Here is an 11,412-nt window from a genome sequence, read left to right as displayed (position 1 = left end):
CTTGGTTGAAACCCTTTTTCATTCAGGGCTCGATAGATATCTTGCCATTCTCTTCTGGCTTTTAGAGTTTGATTGGAGAAGTCTGCAGATAATCTTATGGCATTTCCCCTGTATGTGACTTATTGTTTCTCTCTTGCAGCCTTCAGGATCCTTTGTTTATCCTTAATTATTCTCATAGTGACTATGATGTGTCTTAGTGTCTTCAAGTCTGGGTTGTATCTGTTTGGAACTCTCTGGGCCTCTTGAATCTCGATGTCCTTTCTGTTATTCAGGTCTGGGAAGTTTTCTTCTATTATTTCCTCTAGAATGTTTGCTTCCCCTTCCTCTCTTTCTTCCTCTGGCAGGCCAATTAAAGGAATGTTACTTCTTTAGAGATCATCCCATATGTCTCTGTTGTTGTTTCCAGTGTCTCTCAGTCTCTTTTTGAGCTCTTTCACCTCTTTGTTATTTTTCTCTAACTTATCCTCTGTCTGACTAATTCTGTTTTCTGCTTCTGTTATTCTGCTTTCCCTTGCCTCAGCTTCTTTCTTCATTAGAGCTATTTGAGGTTTCAGTTCTCTAATTGCCTCAAGATAATCAGTATTTTCCTTAGGGGTCTCAACTTGTTTTCCGAATAGTGCCATTCCTTTCCTCCAAAGTTGTTTTCATTTCTGTCATTAATAAGTTTATTATTGCTTGTATCCTTTTCTTATCTATGGTTACTTCTGGCTGATTTGTAGTTTCTTCTGGGCTCTTGTCTTCATTCATTGGAGTAGCAGTTTTATTTGTTTTTGATCTACCCATTTTTAATGTGTTTCTTTTTTTATGCTCTGTTATTCATCTTTTGTTGTGTCTTCAGTACAATTAACACTGTACTAAATACCTTTATGACAATTTCACTCACCAACCTCAGGAATTACAATAGCAACTGTAGCAAGTATTGAAGCAGTTTAATCACTACCAGTTAGCCAAACAATATCTCCAGTCTGTGAAAAAATAGTAACCAAATCCCAGTGAAGAAGAAAGAGTAAAAAAAAAAGGGATAGCAACAATAGACAGTTATGCAAATCTACTATCCACTGTATATTCTAGGGGTAACAAGAGGGGAAAGGGAACTAGAGCAGAGATAGACACATAGAGAGTCCACTCTGAGTCAGATTTCTTCCCCAAAATAATTCACAAATTCATAAAGGCAAAGAAGAAGGAAGGAAGAAGTGCATGACAAGATAAAAAAAGAAACAAGAGAGAGAAAAGAGAAAAGATAAAAAAGAGCTGTAATTAAAGAGCAGTGAAAGGAAAGTTTTTTTGATTACTTTACTTTTAATTTAATTTTTTTAATTAGCTAGGAGGAGGAAGGCGAGAGTCTGTAGAGGAGGTAGGAGTAATGAGACAAGTTCCTCCCACAATAGATAAGATGCCCACTACCCTAGCAATGAAAGATACCCTAAGAGTTAATTCTGATCAACCTAAAGGGGGGGAAGATATATGCCTTTACATAATATTAATAATAAAATAGAGCAGGGTAAAAAAAACACCCTGTCCCAGATTACCTCAAACCTCGTGAGCAGAGGTAGCTGATTGTTAAGAAAGAAGAAGAAAAAAAATAATAAAAAAAACCTCAGGACTAGACAAGGATAGCTGGGATAGACAGTTATACAAATCTATTATCCACTGTATATTCTAGGGGTAGCTAAAGGAGGAAGGGAAGTTGATCAGAGATACTCATAGTGAGAGTCCACTCTGAGTCAGATTTCATCCCAAAAATAATTCCCAAATGTGTATCAGTGAATTCAGTGAAAGCACACTGTTTGGTGATGTGGGAGATGGGGCCTGTGGCTTTGGAAGCCACAAAGAGAGAGAGAGAGAGAGAGAGAGAGAGAGAGAGAGAGAGGGAAAAGACAAGAAAAAGAACAGTAATAAAAGAGCAGTTAAAGGAAAGAGTTTTTTATTTGTTTATTTTTTATTATTTAATTATCTATGTGGGGGAGGGGTGGCTACTTAGAAAGAAAAAAGGCCAGAGGTTTCAGAAGGGAATAGACTTAGAATGAATGGTACTCCCTGGTGGGACAGGAATCTTGGTAAAGAAAGAAGCTCAGCAGAGGAGCCTGCTAGGAGGTGGTCCCCCGGGATTGGTTATGGGGGGGTGAGGGGGAGGAGGTTCGCTTTGGGAATAATAATTTAAAAGAAAAAATTTTTTTCCTTTTTTTCTACTCTATTTTTAACCCAAATTAAGTTAGGACCCCTTATTGACTGGCGTACTGAAGGCAGAAAATCCTACCATTTCCAGACAATGTGGTCAGAGCTCAAGCCACTAGCAGCTTCTCAGTCCACCATGTTCCGGGAACCCCGCTATTCTTTTTTAAAGTTTTATTTATAAAATGGAAACATTGACAAGGCCATAGCATAAGAGGGGTACAATTCCCACCACCAGAACTCTGCATGCCATCCCCTCCTGAAAGCTTTCTTATTCTTTATCCCTCTGGGTGTATGGACTTAGGGACATTATGGTGTGCAGAATGTAGAAGGTCTGGCTTCTGTAACTGCTTCCATGCTGAACATGGGTGTTTACAGGTGGATCCATACTTTCAGCCTGTCTTTCTCTTTCCCTAGTTGGGCAGAGCTCTGGGGAAGTGGGGCTCCAGGACACATTGGTGGAGTCGTCCGACCAGGGAAGTCTGGTAGGCATCTTGGTAGCATCTGAAACCTGGTGGCTGAAAAAAGAGTTAATATATAAAGCCAAACAAATTGTTGACCCATCATGAACCTAAAGGCTGGAATATTGCAGATGAAGATTTGGGGTCTCCATTTTGAAGCTAGCTAGTAGGCCTATTTTAGTTGTATTCCAAAGGGATATATATTCCAAAAGGATATTATATTCCATGGGATATATATTCCAAAGGGATATTATATTCCTACTGGTTTGTCCTCCTCTCAGGCAATCTCATCCTGCAGGTAGCAGGGATGGGTCTGGGCAAAGCCCTATTTCTTTTTCTGGCTCTGAGATTTTGAACTTTACATCCTGTCTCTAGATTTTATTCAAACTTAAGTCTGTCTCTAAACCCTAACACCATCAACACAAAATGAGTTGAGTTAGATTCTTAAAATTTATTTTGGATTTGAGTCCCCACCACACCTGCAGAGGAAAAGATTTGTGAATGGTGAAGCAGTGCTGCAGGTTTCTCTCTCTCTTTCTCTCTCTTCTCCCTCTTTACTTCCCATTTCCTTTTTGATTTCTTCTGTTACTATCCAATAAACAAAGATAATAAAAATATTTTTATTTTTTAATTTTTAAAATATTTATTTTCCCTTTTGTTACCCTTGTTGTTATTGTTGTAGTTATTATTGTTGTTATTGATGTCCTTGTAGTTGGATAGGACAGAGAAAAATGGAGAGAGGAGGGGAAGACAGAGAGGGGGAGAGAAAGATAGGCAGTGAAGCAGGTCTGCAGGTGTCTATCTTTCTCTCACCCTGTCTTCCATTCTTCTCTTCTTCCCTTTGTCCCAGCTGCATCCACAGGAGCACCATGGAGCCCTGAGGCCCGCGCCCTAAGACCCTGTCGCCCCGTCACATTGAGTAGCATAGCATCGCATCACCCCCAGGCAGCATTGAGCCATGCCACGTTGTGTCGCACCCATAAGCCCCAGCGCTGGGGCCTCGGCCCTGCGCCCTGAGCACCCAGCAAGAACTGTGCGGAGGCCCCGTGTGGAAGTACTGCTGGGGACTCCCCAAGGTGCTGTGCCAGACAGCAGCCAGTGGCCAGGTCCATAGTGATGGAGCCCATCTAGTGAGATTCCTCCAATTCCAAGTAAGTGGCCCCTGGTTCCTGTGCCCTTGAAGGATGGGTTGTTGTGCCTGCCTGGGAAGGTGCTGGGTGGAGTGAGGGGCGAAGTCGGGGTACAGCCGCAGAGGGGCCAGCGCCCCCGGACCCAGTACCCCGGGACAGGCGCACCCCTTAGAGGTGGCTGCGCACCCCCCCAAACTTCCAGCACCCAGCGGCCTTGAGCAGGGCACTCCCCAAGATGGAGCCATGCGCACCCCCGGCAGGGGCGCACCCAGGGGAGGTGTCCGCGAGCCCCCAGACCCCGCACCCCTGGCAGGGACACCCTGGAAGGGTGGCTGCGCGCCCCCAGATCGTGCTGCTTTTGGCTTCCGTGAGCGCGAGCGTATGGACCCCGCTGGAGAGTCTGGGCAGCCGGCCTTCCCTTTCCTTCCTGCCGGGAGAGGGGTCCTAGGTCCCTGGGCCTCACCCAGCATGTCAGTGCTGGTGGCTCCAAGTGCCCGGAGGGTGAGGACCCGCCAGCGCAGCTGGAGTCCAGGCAGTGCGCCTCCCGAGCACCCCAAACGCCCTGGCAGGAGGGGACCCCGGAACCCACCGACCTGGCTTCAGGAGCAGCCAGGCCCAGAAAACTTTCCGTGTGTCTGCCCAGCCGAAATGTGCACCCGCTGTCCTTCCTCTAGGTGTGGCCCACGAGGAGGTCCTCGGGGACGGCTGTTTGGAATCCTGAACTTCGAGTTTGGTCTGAGGAAACATGGCGAGCCAAGCTCCCAAATTAGGGTGAAGGAGGCTGGGGCACGGGGTGCGGGTCCAGGCTGGGGGTCTCCTCGCACTACTAGAACTGAAGTGTTTTCTCTGCCTCTGTCTCTCTCAGAAGAGACATGCATTTCAGAGGGGTGCCCCAAGCCAGCTGGCTCCAACCCTTGTTGAGCCCTGGGCCTGGGCTGTGGATTGGGTCTGGGCTGAAGGTCTGGCACTTTGCAACCTGCTGGTCCTGGAGGGCACTGCCAACACCCACCCCAACCCCCCTCGTCCCGGTGGCCTGGGCCTGGCAGGGCTCCGTGTGTGGTGGGGGGTGGGCAGGGGTTGCCTGGGGTTCTTGTGTCTGTGGGGACAGTCCTGGGGAGACTGCAGTCTGCCTACTCACACAATGGGGCAGCCAGGATGCTGGCAGGTGGGAGCTGCACTAGGAGCCCCACAGAGCCAGGCAGCAGCCGATGTTGGAGCTGGGTAGGAACCGGGCAGGAACCGCGGTTTTTAAAAAAAAAAAAAAAAGAAATTAAAAAAAGGAAATTAAAAAAAGGAAAAATGTTATTTATTAATACAAAAAAGAGAAGCAGAGCATGACTATGGCACATGCAAATCTGGGGATTGAATTCAGGACTTAATTCATACAGAGCCATTGCCCTAGCCATTCTGCAATTCTAGAGTATAAATAGGTTATTTTATTTTTGTTGTTGTGTTGCCACCAAGGTCTCATTGTCTCCCTTTCTTTTTTTTTTCTTGTCTATTCTTTTCAACTCTTTTTTATTTTTATTTATTTTTCCATTTTGTTGCCCTTGTTGCTTAACATTGTGTGGTGATTAATGTCGTTGTTGTTGGATAGGACAGAGAGAAATGGAGAGAAGAGGGGAAGACATAGAGGGGGAGAGAAAGACAGACACCTGCAGACCTGCTTCACCACCTGTGAAGGGACTCCCGGGCAGGTGGGGAGCCAGGGGCTAGAACCGCGATCTTTCCTCTGGTCCATGAGCTTTGCGCCATGTGCGCTTAACCCACTGTGCCACTGCCTGACTCCAACTGTCTCCATCTCTTAACACTTTTTAAATGAGATTATAATATAGTCCTAGCTTCCGTAGTACATATACTAAAAGTGGCATGATAACAGAGAAGATTAGCATGGCCCCTGCTCAAGGATTACACACAGATTCATGAGGCATACCATATTTTTTTCAAAAAAAGGATTATAAAATATATGTACACACATATAAATAATTATAATCTTTTAAAGAGCCAGTTAATGCAACCTGGGAGGCGGTTCAGTGGCAAGAGATCTGGATTTGTATGTGTGGGATCCCAGGTCTGTCTGAACTCTGGTTCTACATATGCTGAAGCTCTTTTAAAAGATTTATTAATCAGTGAGGGAGAAAGGGAGGAGAGAGAGAGAGAGAGAGAGAGAGAGAGAGAGAGGAAAAACACTATAGCATCAGTCTGGAACATGTGATGCTGGAGGTAGAATTCAGGACCTCATGCTTGAGTCCAAAACTCCAACCACTCTGCCAGCCTCCAGGACTGCAGATTGGCTTTTTTGAATAAAATCATGGTAATATTGTTCTCTTAACTGTAAATCTTTTAAATAATACAAAGTCTTTTTAAAATTTTTTCTCAAATATTGTGCCTGGGGATCAATCCCACCCAGAACCTTGCACCTGCATGGGACAGCTGAGAGGCCTCCCTGCCAGTCTCCATTCTGTATCCTTTAAGAGAGGGAGACATGCAAAGCACTGCTCCTCTATGCAAGGAGTCCCGCCCATTGCCTGCCTGTGTTTTCACTTGCAGTGTGCAGGATCAGACCCCCAGCCACATGCTATGCTATGTTTTCTTTTTAAGAAACAGACAACCTGCACCTAGATTTAGGTGGGTAACTGGACTCAACAGTAGGCCAGGCCCATTTAAAATCCAAATTCAACAAATTTAGAACCAAGGCAAAGGAAAGAACAGTCACTATAATTTTTTTAAGACACTGGGTAGCTTCTTTGCATTGGTCTCTCTATATAAACATGTTATTTTCAACATCTCTGTATTGATGATTGAAGTGGGTCAAGCTGACTTAGTTCTCCTTGAGACAGACAATGTGTGTATCTACATTTGGGTCACAATACCCTGCTGTATGTTGATCTTTTAAAGTAAATGAATGTGCTGGGGTGGGATTGGGAGGCAGAACTTGGAGAAAGAATCATCCTCATCAATAGGTGTTGCTACATTCAGCCTTCATATAGGAAACACCTCAAGATATCAGTATCAGAGCAACCATTTACAAGTATTTTTTCAAGATTTATTTTACTTTACTTGTTTATTGAATAAAGACAGAGAAACTGAGATCGTAGGGGGAGGTAGAGAGAAAGACACCAACAGCACTGCTTAACCGCCTGTGAAGCTTCCTTCTTTACAGGTGAGTTAACAGTTATTACATCTTAAGCTAGGTATCATTTCTTCCTTTCTTTCTCTCTTTTTCTTTTTAATTTCTTTATTGGGGAATTAATGTTTTACATTCCACATTAAATACAATAGTTTGTATTTGCATAACAATTCCCAGTTTTCCATATAGCAATCTATGTATCATTTCTTTTCTTTCTTTCTTTTTTTTTTGTTGTTATTGGATAGCGACAAAGAGAAATTGAGAGAGAAGGGGGAGATAGAGAGGAATAGAGACAGAGAGACACCTGCAGACCTGCTTTACTACCTGTGAAGTGACTCCACTGCAGGTGGGGAGCAGGGGGCTTGAACCAGGATCCTAAACGGTCCTTGCTCTTTGTGCCATATGGGCTTAGCCCACTGTGCTACCTTCTGCCTCCCTTAGGTATCAATTCTAAAGCCTCTTAAATCTAAAATGTTCTTAACCTTTTGTAGTAATTTCCTGATTCATGTTGGCTTGTCTTAAATATCTTGGTTCTGTTTTAGTTTGCCTTGTGGGAACTCCCATCTGTCTTTGGTCTTGGTAATTTTCCAGGGCTTGTAGTTGAATGCCAGCAAGGACGCTCCCAGATAAAAAAAACAAAGAAATCGCTCTGCATGTGCTTCCAGATAGGCTTTACCAGAAGATTATAGAGAAAGTCGTGTCGACAGGTAAATAAAAGAAATAATAAATAAAAATAAAATAAATAAAATAAAAGAAAATAAATAAAAGAAAAAAAGAAAGGTGGGGGTCAGGTGGTAGTGCAGGGGGTTGAGTGCAGGTGATGCAAATCACAAGGATTGGTGCAAGGAACCTGGGTTGAGTTCCTGGCTCCCCACCTGCAGGTTGTCTCTTCATAAGTGGTGAATCAGGTTTGCAGATGTCTTATCTTTCTCTCACCCTCTATCTTCCCCTCCTCTCTCAATTTCTGTCTGTCCTATCCACAATGACATCAATAACAATAATAATAACCATAATAATTATAAAACAACAAGTGCAACAAAATGGAAAGGAAAAAAAAAGATTTATTAATGAGAAGGTGTGAGGGAAGAACCAGAGCATCACTGTGACCTATGGAATGCCAGAGATTAAACTCAGCACTTCATGCTTGAGAGTCCAATGTCTTATTCACTGCACCACCTCTCAGGACACTGCAGATAAGATTTATTTATTAGAATCACTTAACAACTGTTCGAAGAGTCATTCTGCACATGCCTTACATATGGGAGTCCCTGGGCTTGATTCCTGGCACCACTGAACAGTAACACAGACACAGCAAGCCAAGTTCAGTGGATAGTAGATCTGTGCTTAGGTCTTTATCTCAAAATTGTAAGCATTGAACTGAGAGGTAGCTTATTGGTAAATTGCATACTGCACATGCATAAGGCCCCAAGATTGATCCCCAGCATACAGAAGTTCTGAGTGGTGCTCTATCCATAAAAATAAATAAACGAAGGGGTCCAGAGCTTGCTCTCCCAATAGAGTGCACATCACATCACCATGCTTGCAGACCTGGTGTTGAGCCCTAACACAACATGGGAGCACCAGGCATGATGGCAGGTACTGTGATGTTTCTCACATGCTCTTTCTCCCACTTTTTCTATTTCATTTTTAAAGTCAAATTTCTTTTATATATATTAATATATTTATTTATAATTGGACAGAGACAGAGAAATAGGGAGGGGAGGGGAGATAGAACAGGAGAGAGACAGAGAACCACCTACAGCCTTGCTTTACCACTTGTGAAGCTTCCCCTACCCCCTGCAGCTGGGGACCAAGGTCTTGAACCTGGTTCCTTATGCACTGTAATTTGTGTGCTTAACCAGATGCACCACAGCTGGCCCCATGTATATTTTATTCATTAATTATTTCCTGGATAGAAATTGAGAGGGAAAAGAAGATGTAGAGGGGGAGACACAGAGAGACACCTGCAGCGCTGCCTCACCACTTGTGAAGCTTCTCCTCAGCTGGTTGGATCTTGGGCTTGAACCTTAGTCCTTGTGCATTGTTACATGTGCACTCCACTGCTTACACCACCTCCTGGACCCCATTTTTTCATTTTAAATTTAAAAGGAGAAAATAACTGTTGGCTACAGTAGAATTATGTAAGTATGAAACTCTGGTGTACTAAAATACATCAATATATACATCTTTTTTTAAAGGTCACTTTGTGAGGCACATGTTATATAGTGTGAGAGGACCAAGGTTCAAGCCCCTGATCCCCACTTGCAGGCGGAAGCTTCACAAGCAGTGAAACACTATCTTAATTTGTCTCACTTTCTTTTTCCACTCTATCTCCCCTTTCCATCTCTGTTTCTCTCTTACCAAGCAAAAAGAAAAAAAACTTTTAAAAAGGTTTCTTTATATTAAAAATGTTTTTTCATTATTCTTGACCAAGTAAAAATATCTCAGGACATAGAGAAAATATACTCCGCTGTGAATAAGAAATAACTTGAATGTTTAGGCTCTCTGTGTCTGTGCCAGAAGAGGGTTGCTAAGAAGTAGTGGTTTGGAAATCCAAATTCCTAGCTTCAAGTCTACCTACTGATGCTCCTCTGCAATCTGAGACCATCTCAGGCAAGGGATTAATATATCATTTGCACTCATTTACACTACTGCAGGCTAAAACAAGGGTAGGAAAGTGGAACGGCCAAAAGTAGGGAAAACTAAGATATCTAAATCAAAGTGACTTGTGACAGTTATTATAATGCTTACTGTTATGCAACCCACTTTTCCTAAAATGCTACAAGTTTTACTGCAAATAACTCAAAAACATGGCTGTTTTGGCCTTCCAACCCCAAAATTCTCTTTCAACCCCATTCAGGTTTTACTTTTGTTTTTAAAGATTTATTTATTAGTGATAAAATTAGGGGAGAGGAAGAAGGAGAACCGCAGCATCACTCTGACAAATCTGATGCCGGAGATCAATCTTGAGACCTCACACATAAGAACCCCAAAGCTTTATCCACTGCACAACCTCCCAGACAGCGGCAGCCTTTATTTTTTATAATTTAAAATATTATGATACTTTGCTTACTTAAGAGGCAAAAGATTTATACAATCTGAAGAGAACAAGAGCATACATACTTTGCTTATTTAAATGATACATACACTTTAGTAGAACTTATACATTTGAATAAAACTACATACATATGTAATTCAAAATCTAGGAAATAGAGAAAAATGAAGTGGGGGAAAAACCCTTTCCTGACCCTCGACCTTAGACTCTCTCAGTAGAAAATATTACAGTATGGTGTTTTTAAATGAATTAATTTATTTTCCCTTTTTAGTTGCCCTTGTTTAACATTGTTGTAGTTATTGATGTTGTTGTTGTTGGATAGGACAGAGAGTAATGGAGATAGCAGGGGAAGACAGAGAGGGGAGAGAAAGACAGATACCTGCAGACCTGCTTCACTGCTTGTGAAGTACCTTTGTTGCAGGTCCAGGGAGCTGGGGCTAGAACCAGGATCCTTCCGCTGGTCCTTATACTTTGCAGTATGGTTTTGGCAGAGCTATTTATTTCTGAACCCACAGGGAGTTGTAATAAATTTTTCTAATAATATGCTTTATTTTAAAACTTGAAAGTATCTTAATTTCCATAAAAATTTCATAAAAATGACCTTTAAACCAATTTTCTCTTTAGACAGTTATGATACAAATCCTGAATAGAAATAGCTTGAGGAAGAAATTTGAGTTAACACATTAGTAAACTTGCTGGAGAACAGACTGATGAGGGTAAAATATAGTTTTTTAATTATTTTAATTTCATGAATTACAGAAGGGGGTTGAGAGGCTCAGAAGCAGCACTCTAGCATATGCATGTTTGGGATTGGACTCAGGACCTAAAATTTAGAAGCTCTAATTTCTTCCATGGTGTAACCTACCCATCTTCAGAGATAGTTTTGTTTTGTCCTAAAGATCTTATTTATTCATTAATGAGAGAGAGAGGAGCAGGGAGGATCTGCACGTTACTCTGGTATATGTGGCACTGGGGATTGAACTTGGGACCTCATGCCTGAGAATCCTGTAATTTATCCACTCTGCCTCTTCCTCCCAGACCACTGATAATTTGGCTTTGATTGGAATTGGAACTACTGAAGAAGCACTATTGGGGGCTGGGTGGTAGTGCAGCGAGCGGGTTAAGTGCACATGGCACAAAACTCAAGGATAGGGGTTGGGATCCCAGTTTGAGCTCCCGACCCGCAGGGATGTCACTTCACAAGTGGTGAAGCAGGTCTGCAGGTGTCTGTCTTTCTCTCCTACTCCTTGTCTCCCCCCCACCCTCAATTTCTCTGTCCTATCCAGCAACAATGATAAACAAAAAGAACAACAAAAGGCGTGGGAGGGGGATGGCCTCCAGGAGCAGTGGATTTGTAGTGTAGGAAGAAAAAAAAACAAAACAAAACACTCTTACTCAGTAAGTAAACCTGAGATAACAAGAGTCTTAAACAATTAAATTCCTGCCACTCTTGCTCTTTGTCAA

General features: G+C 42.7%; 1 non-coding gene across 1 annotated transcript; it reads left to right on the top strand.

The window, feature by feature from the left end:
* Window positions 1-5,597: 5,597 nt before the first annotated feature.
* Window positions 5,598-5,705, top strand: LOC132537263 (U6 spliceosomal RNA). The gene has a single exon (XR_009548724.1). It is a non-coding gene; the product is annotated as a U6 spliceosomal RNA (small nuclear RNA).
* The last annotated feature ends 5,707 nt before the right edge of the window (window positions 5,706-11,412 follow it).

This window comes from Erinaceus europaeus, chromosome 2 (genome assembly GCF_950295315.1).
Source record: "Erinaceus europaeus chromosome 2, mEriEur2.1, whole genome shotgun sequence".
Taxonomy (NCBI): domain Eukaryota; kingdom Metazoa; phylum Chordata; class Mammalia; order Eulipotyphla; family Erinaceidae; genus Erinaceus; species Erinaceus europaeus.
The sequence above is the reverse complement of the archived record's forward strand: the minus strand, read 5'-3'. Positions and strand labels throughout refer to the sequence as shown.